Genomic DNA, 8507 nt, shown 5'->3' with positions numbered 1-8507 from the left:
CTCAACGGATCTTCATGATCTTTGAGATATAATTCTTAAAGGCGTGGACGAAGGATTTTTTCAATTACAACTATTTGAAAAAAATTGTAGCGAAATTTTCATTTTTTGTAAAAATGTCCGGCAAAAATTCAATTTTAATTTTTTTTTGTCCTTCGCCTAAGTTCTAGGTTAAGGTTTTAACTAAAACAAAAATATTTTTCATATTAGATGATCCTGTAACGAGCTATCCTGTCAACGCGAGCGCATCTATTTCCGAGGGATCACCGGAAATGGTCTCGCAATGGCCAAGTTTAAAACGTTTCTTTCCAAAAATTTCAGAATATCTTTGCTAATAGTGTATGTCTGTAACAATTAAAAATTCGAATAAAATATTTCTGTTTTTATATGCGAAAAAAAATGTTGAAAACAGGCTGTGTTTACCCGAAGAAACCCAAGTAACCACTTAAAGGTAACGTTTGAACCGTGACATAATAGAATGTTTGTAGAAATCGGGTATTCTATAATTGAAGTTTTTGTGTAAAAGTGGCATTATGAATTTTGTTAATTATATAATATTTTTGTTAATTAGTATATTTTTCATATCAACCGATAATGCAAATTTTATGAGAAAACTAATCTAATCGATTTGCAAAATGCATAAATTTCATATGCGACAAAATATTGATCTAAAATACCGCAGAAAGTCAATAATTTCTGATTGGTTGTAGCAAATACTGCCCTATTAAACTAATTTTGAATAAAAAATTTTTATTATTATTTTTTTTTGTTTGTTTTTAGTCACATGCCAATCTATCAAGTTGCTGACATTTCCATTAGATTTCGCACTTTCGCGCCCGCACTTTGCTCCCACGCTCGGTATTTTGCTCCTGTTTGTGCATTGGTATCATAACCTGAATTTATCTTATCTCTCATTTGCTTAATTTATGCAGAACAAGTGCACAATAAATAACGTAAAATATTTACACACTAACTGCAAACCATTTTCCAAATATTTGCCATCAGGAGGAGTGGCAAAACCACAGCCCGTTCTTGCGCGGCTATCGAAATGACATGGAAATCAAATGGAATTTTGCGTGTTCTGTTGAAATTAACACGTGTAATTGAGCATTTACATATGTTTCACTCGAAGTTTGGAGCATATGTACAAATATGCTTAAGCAACGCATTTGTTCACCGGTTTTTTATGGGAAGTCAAACAATATTTATCACGTTTTGATGGATTCGACTAATATAGTACAAATGTTGGCATTAAAGAAAAGGTTTTGCAGTTTGGGGGAGATTTTATTGGGTTGTGTAATAACTAGAGAATATACTTATAAATCCAGCGCAAATAGAATAGTGAGTTTTTTGTGTTGTTGTGCTTTTAACAACCTACAAAAGGTGCCTTCACTGTGTGCTCAGCTGTTGTAAGAATATGGTTAGTTCGGGGAGCACAATTTGTGAAGTAATGCAGTTGACATTGAATGACCAAATGACCGCTTAATCCGCTTTATCTTATATTAGATCTGCAAAGGAAAGTGAGATATTGTATTCCATTATCATTATTTACTTCGTAAGTATATAGGTAGCACACTGAAGGTTCTAAGGCTGAGCACGTAATGAAGTCGTAACTTTTTGTGTTACTCGCTGCCCTCTTAATTTCTTAAAGTTGTATTTCGCGCACTTCGCTCAACTTATGATCAACATAATCGGCCTACCATTACCCATTTTGAGATCCAACATTCATTATTGGATAATATTCGACCGAATAGACTACGTACAGCACGCCGTGAATAAAATATAGCAGCCGTAGCGGAGAGTATACACGAAAAGAAGAGTGGAGAGTCGATTCGACGCCATTCCCCGCAACTTGGACTGACGTATGAAAGACTGGCGCAATTTACGTCGAGATCTGCAATTGAAAGCGTACGAAATGCAGCTTGTGTAACAACTGAAGCCACTCAACCTTCCCAAAGGACGTCGCTTCGCTCTATGGGCTCTTGAAATGGTCCTAGAAGATCGGACGTTTTCGGGCCAAATTTTACCGAAATATTACCGACTATTTGCTGCCTGAAATTGAAGCTCGTGATCTCGGCGACATTTGGCTTCAACAAGACATCGGCTCATTGCCACACATCGCATTAATCAATGGATTTGATGGATTAAGAGAACCCTTCGGTGAGGAGGATGATTGGCAACCATAATTGTGTGATATCACAGTGCGATATGTAAAGTCTAAACTCTATGCGGACAATCGGGCTTCGATTCAGACCTTGGAGCAAGCCATCACGCGTGTCATTCGCAAGCTATCAGTCGAAATGCTCAAACGACTTAGCGAAAATTGAACTCAACAGATGGACCATCTGAGACGTAGCCATGGCCAACATTTGAAAGAGATAATCTTCAAAACATAAATGCCAAATGTTGTTTCGAATGATAATAAATATTCCGCATTAAAATAAATAAAATTAATAAATGTCAAATCCAGTTATAACGTCAATGTCGTGATCTACAAGTATTCGCAGTAGAACACGCTGTCTACAAATTTAATGACTCGGCGAGCTTTGACTGTGAGCAAAGCAGTAACTTCAGACAATAAGTCCAACAGGCGCGATTTACTAATTGATTAATTTGTGATTGAATAAAAAGTGAAATAATTGTATTTACATACAAACATTCATACATGCATATGTAGATATGCAATATACATAAGTATTTACATAATTTAGGCGCATAACTATTTAGTACCGAGACACATAGGTAATTCACTTGGATTGCGCCATATATCAAAGAGAGTCTGAGCGTCCCGCCAAAGACCCGTTTGGCAAGCGACTAATCCTGGTTGCCTACAATAGGGACGCCAAGCGGTATTATAACGGGAATCCCTTGGCGGCGCGTTAAGGCAAACGCACGCACGGCACTTGAAAGTGATTTATGATGTTGCGACAATCATCAATCAAATGACAGAAGTGGATATGTCACGCAAGCACACACACAGACAGACGCACACACATTCACTCCCAAAGCTGACACATTCACTTCCGAAGCGATTGATGTTGGCATTTTGATAGCAGGGATTAACTCGAGTGGCCGCGATAGGAGTTGAAAATATGACGATTCCGGAGTGGCACTTTGATTGGCAAACAAGCCATTCAAACTGCGGATTACCAAAAACAGTGTATGAATGTAAATAAGCGCTGAGCTACGTACGCGTAGTAATGATCCTGAACTCTCTTTTGCATACACAAAACTTTCAACAAAAAAAACTTATATATGTTGTTTTGTTTTGCTAATTTACCACCCGCAAATTATGGCGGACATATTACTTTTGCCATGCAATTTCATATAAGTATACCCGCTTCGCCTCAGGCCTTCGCAACGGACTGGGGGTGGATGGTGCTCCGCGTGCTGTGTGGAGTTTCGAAATTGTCCAATGTATACATTTTAATGACTTACACCCTTGTAGCGCGTTTCAAGAGCGCAGGCATTAGCATTTATTATTTCTTTCCAGCTTCAAAAGCCAAAGTGTTCGGTGCCTTAATTTAAAATTTCATACTGAACTATTAAGAGCACAGCGCGTCTGCAGCCTAGGCTGAAATACACTTTCATTTAAATGCAATGTGTGTGGGTAGTTAATTTTCGGTTGATTTCCTACATTCACTAAGTCCAATCACACTCACACATGTTTACGCGCAAATAATAAGCAGATAAGTACAGTGTGTGCCGAAAGACTGGAGGCGACTGGTATTTTCATTTTATTTGGAATGATTTTGTGTTTCACTTTTTGTCGATCACTTTTCGCTATTTTTCCGTTGGCCCTCCCAGTTCTTGCCGAGTCATCAAAGATGTGTGTGGTCTAAAGTACCCTTTCTGTTGATCAGTTCTGGACGTTTTTTCGATTGCTTGCTTCAATTTCATCAGTTGTTGACTGTAAAATGTAGAATCAATCGTTCGACCAGGCTGGAGCAGCTCTGAGTAGATGATTCCTTTCCAATCCCTTCAAAAAACACAGAACATAACCTTTCGAGGCGTCAATTTTGCTTTGCGACTATTTGTTGAGCTTCACCACGCTTGGACCATGATCTTTTTTGCACATTATTGTTGTATTTGATCCACTTTTCGTATCTTGTTACCAGTCGCTTCAGAAATTGTCCGATTTTATTATACCCTGAACAGGGTATATTAAGTTTGTCACGATGTTTGAAGCGTCGGAGACCCTATAAAGTATATATATAAATGATCAGTATGTTGAGCTGAGTCGATTTAGCCATGTCCGTCTGTCTGTCCGTCCGTCTGTCCGTCCGTCTGTATATATCCAAACTAGTCCCTCAGTTTTTTAGATATCGTTTTAAAATTTTGCAAACGCAATTTTCTCTTCTAGAAGCTGCTCATTTGTCGGAACGGCCGATATCGGACCACTATAACATATAGCTGCCATATAAACTGAACGATCGAAATCAAGTTCTTGTATGGAAAACTTTCACATTTGACAAGATATATTCACGAAATTTGGTATAGATTATTTTCTAAGGCAACAATATAATTTCCGAAGAAATTGTACAGATCGGTTAACTATAGCATGAAGCTACCATACAAACTGAGCGATCGGAGTCAAGGGTTTGTATGGAAAACTTTCGCATTTGACAAGATATTTTCTACGGCAACAATGTAATTTCCGAAGAAATTGTTCAGATCGGATTACTATAGCATATAGCTGCCATACAAACTGAACAGATAGTTACTAACAGAAATGCACCTGTGAAGGGTATTTAGCTTCGGTGCAACCCAAGTTAACGTTTTTTTCTTGTTTCGTTTCAGCAAAGAATCGCTGAAGTTAATTTGGTCCATTGAATTTTTCACAGACAATTCATGTGATACCCTATCATCGAGCTTCTTTTTGTAGCCAGCCTTTTTTGAATGGTTCAAAACCGTTTGCTGATGAATGTTAAGTTCCTTAGCAAAGTCATGGCTGCTTATGTGATAATTTCATCGACCTTTTCAAGGATATGTCGACCAGAGCGAAATGCATCTTTTACATCGAAATTTTCACAGCGAAAGCAAGCGAACCATTGTTGTGCTACAGGAACTGATACAGCATCGTCTCTGTAAACTTCAAAAATTTCATTAGTGGCTTGCGTGGCATTCTTTCCTTTTTTACACGAAAATTTCAAAATATAACGAATTTCTTCATTATTTTCACTCATTTTTGAACATTTGTAACTTTTTATCAACTTCCACGAATTAAATTTTTTTTGCTATAAGATATGACACAAATTTATTAGTAACACAAGAGATATACGACTGCAACGACATCTATTGACAAAAGTATTTTTCTACTACCCAATATTTCAACAATTTCAAAAAATTAATTTTGTTTTGTCTGCTTACTTGTGTTTGCGACTGTGGTAACAAACCACATTTTTATGCTGCAGAGGTTGCTTGTGTTATTCTAGCATTTCAAAAAGTTACAAAAATATCCTTGTTGCACTTTATTGTTATTTTTGCTGGTACTTGCAGCATAATTTTCGTTGTCCTCATAAGTAATTTCCTCTCTTTTGTGCAGCTTTTACTTTATAGCGGCAAGCCTAGCCTTACTCACTTCGCATTGCACCCTTTTATGTGCTCACCACGGTCTCCGTTAACCCTGTTGATTGGCGTCGCAACTTTTACTGAGCACTCTAAATCTCTACCACCACCTTCCCCCTTCCTCTTCGCGGCTGATGGGGTTAAAACTGTTCATTATTTTAACTACATTTCATATTTATAGCTTTTTACATTAAACATTGTTGTTGTATTGTTTTGGTGCCTTTGTTTCAATTCGGCTATTCTTGTTAATTGTGGTTGCTTCTACAGCGAATTATCATTAAGCCCGTTGTCTTGTTGTTGTAGCAGAAAGTGCTAAACTCGTAGACTTAATGATTGAGTAAGCTTCTATCGTGTTTTATGAGGGTTTTTAACCATAAAATATTTTCGAATATTACATTTGAATTTCACATATTTTTTGGAGAAATATGGACCGATGATTCCACCTGGCCCTAAGCCACTCTAAACCGTGCCGTCCTTCTTTGAGGGTGCTCAAACAAATCTGAGTCAAGAATTCACAAAAAAAATCTTATGAGATGTTCGTTTATTATGAAATCATTTTATTCTAATTCGAGATATATGTACGATATATGTACGATAATATTATATTTCATATTACTAGATATTAAGTTCGGTAAACATAATAGCTATGAAAATACCGCTCGCCCTTGAAAACTTTAAAATTTAAAGAAGTCGGTCCGATCAACCAAACGGCTTGAGCAACTATGATTACATCTATCAGTAATAATTCCTAAAATGAAATAATTGTTATTGGAATTGAAAATATATTATCCGATATCTAATACTCAAACGCCTTGAGCCCTAAATTATCTTTAGAGTAAGAGTTTTAAGAGTTTTCTATAAACCTATGAGCCCTTAGGATCATTTTCTTATCATATCTCCAACGGGTATTGATACTCTTAGAGCTAGAGTGTTTTCGTTCATTCGGACGACGTGATCTAGCCAGCGTAGCCGCTGTTTTTTAATTCACTATGTCGATGTCGTCGTATATCTCATACAGCTCATTGTTCCATCGAAAGCGATATTCGCCGTGGCCAACGCGCAAAGGACCATAAATCTTCCGCAAAACCTTTCTCTCGAACACTCGTAACGTCGACTCATCAGATATTGTCATCGTCCATTCCTCTCCACCATATAGCGGGACGGAAATAATGAGAGACTTATAGAGTTTTGTTTTTGTTTGTCGAGAGTGGATTTTACTTTTCAATTGCCTACTTAGTCCGAAGGAGTACCTGTTGGCAAGAGATATTCTGCGTTGATGCTGGTTCCAAGATAGACGAAATTGTCTATGCCTTCGAAGTTATGACTGTCAACAGTGACGTGAAAGCCAAGTCTGAGTACAACTACTGTTTGTTTGATAACAAGAGATATTTCGTTCTGCCCTCGTTCACTACCGGACCTATTTTCTTCATTGTCCATTCTGCAGAAAGCAGAACTAACGGCGTGGTTGTTGAAGCAAATTATATAAATATCATAGGCGTGCGTCAGCAGTTGTACACTCTTATAAAAGACTGTATCAGCTCTACTTAGTTCTGCAACTCGAATTATTTTCTCCAATAGTAGATTAAAGAAATCTCGTTTATTATCGAAGGTCTCGAAGAGGTCCTTCCCGATCCTGACGGAGCTTTTTGTATTGCTCAACAACGGTTTATACAGCCGTATTAGTTTTGCGGGGAGACCAAATTCAGACATAGTGGCATAAAGATAGCTCCTTTTAAGATTCTTTTCAAAGATTTGGCGTCTCTCATTAATTCTACTCTCTCTTAATTTAAACTATTTTATTTAGCATACATACATAGTGTAAACTCTCTATTTGACAGACATACCAGCAGACTAGGTGCACTATACAATAACTATTGGAGTAGCTTTCGGGACGTAGAAGAAGAGAAGACAGTAAAACATATACTGTGCGAAAGCAAGGCAGTGTACAGGAAACGTATCGTAACTTTCAGTCGAGGGTTTCTATATGACGTTTCAGTGGTTGCAAAAATACAGCTTCTTGTACTGATGAACTTCATCAGAAGCATGGGGTGATTCAGAGAGGAGGCTAAAGACCTAAGTGCGTCGTCAGTTAGCCAATCTATCTACCTACCTAGGAAACTGCACATGGGGTCTTTTGTCTCTGTTAACTTTTTTCAAGTAATCAAATTTTGTTTTTGTACACGAATTTCATTCTCAGAACACAGATTAGTAAATGACATTTATTCACGGTAATCTTTTTTCGTTTTTTTTATATCGCTCTATTGCGGCATTGAAAGAACTGGGTGTTGGGATAGGCTCCAAGATCCATGAAGTTCTTTGGTCGATTGAGCCTAGGCAGCCAGCAGTTTGACTCAAAAAATAATACACAAACGAACTAATGAAGTAATCGGACTAAATTTAAATTCTGAACTGGAAGTACTAGTAGTTGGGATATTTTATATAGAATAATATCTTTACTTACTAATATAATAAGTTGTGGGTTCAAACGACAGTTGTACTTATTATAAATTTTGGGAAATCTGCATAATTTACGACTTTACACCCTCAAAAAGTAAATGCTCGAACCGATCAGCCTTCAAAAAATATTACTTAATGCAATAATATTTACATACCAGGTTGTATTGTAGTATATATATACATACATATAGTACTCATACAAAAGTAAATGGCCATTTGTACGTGTATTTTGTTGTTGTTAAAAATTTACATTCGTCAACGCGCTTTTACGGCAAACTAACGGATAGAGTCAGCGGCTGAGTTCATTGTTATGCAAATGTAGTTAAACGACCTTTTCCGTAGTAAAATGCCAAATGATTCTTCCACTGCCACCTATGCAACACAAATACATTAATTCGTGTGTATGTGTGTGTTCTATAGGTGTCCTGAAAAAGCAAAAGACAAAGGGTGTTTATGACACAGCGCGCATTTATTTCATTTCATTT

The sequence above is a fragment of the Bactrocera dorsalis genome, chromosome 5 (assembly GCF_023373825.1).
Source record: "Bactrocera dorsalis isolate Fly_Bdor chromosome 5, ASM2337382v1, whole genome shotgun sequence".
Classification (NCBI taxonomy): Eukaryota; Metazoa; Arthropoda; class Insecta; order Diptera; family Tephritidae; genus Bactrocera; species Bactrocera dorsalis.
Note: the sequence above shows the minus strand (reverse complement) of the source record.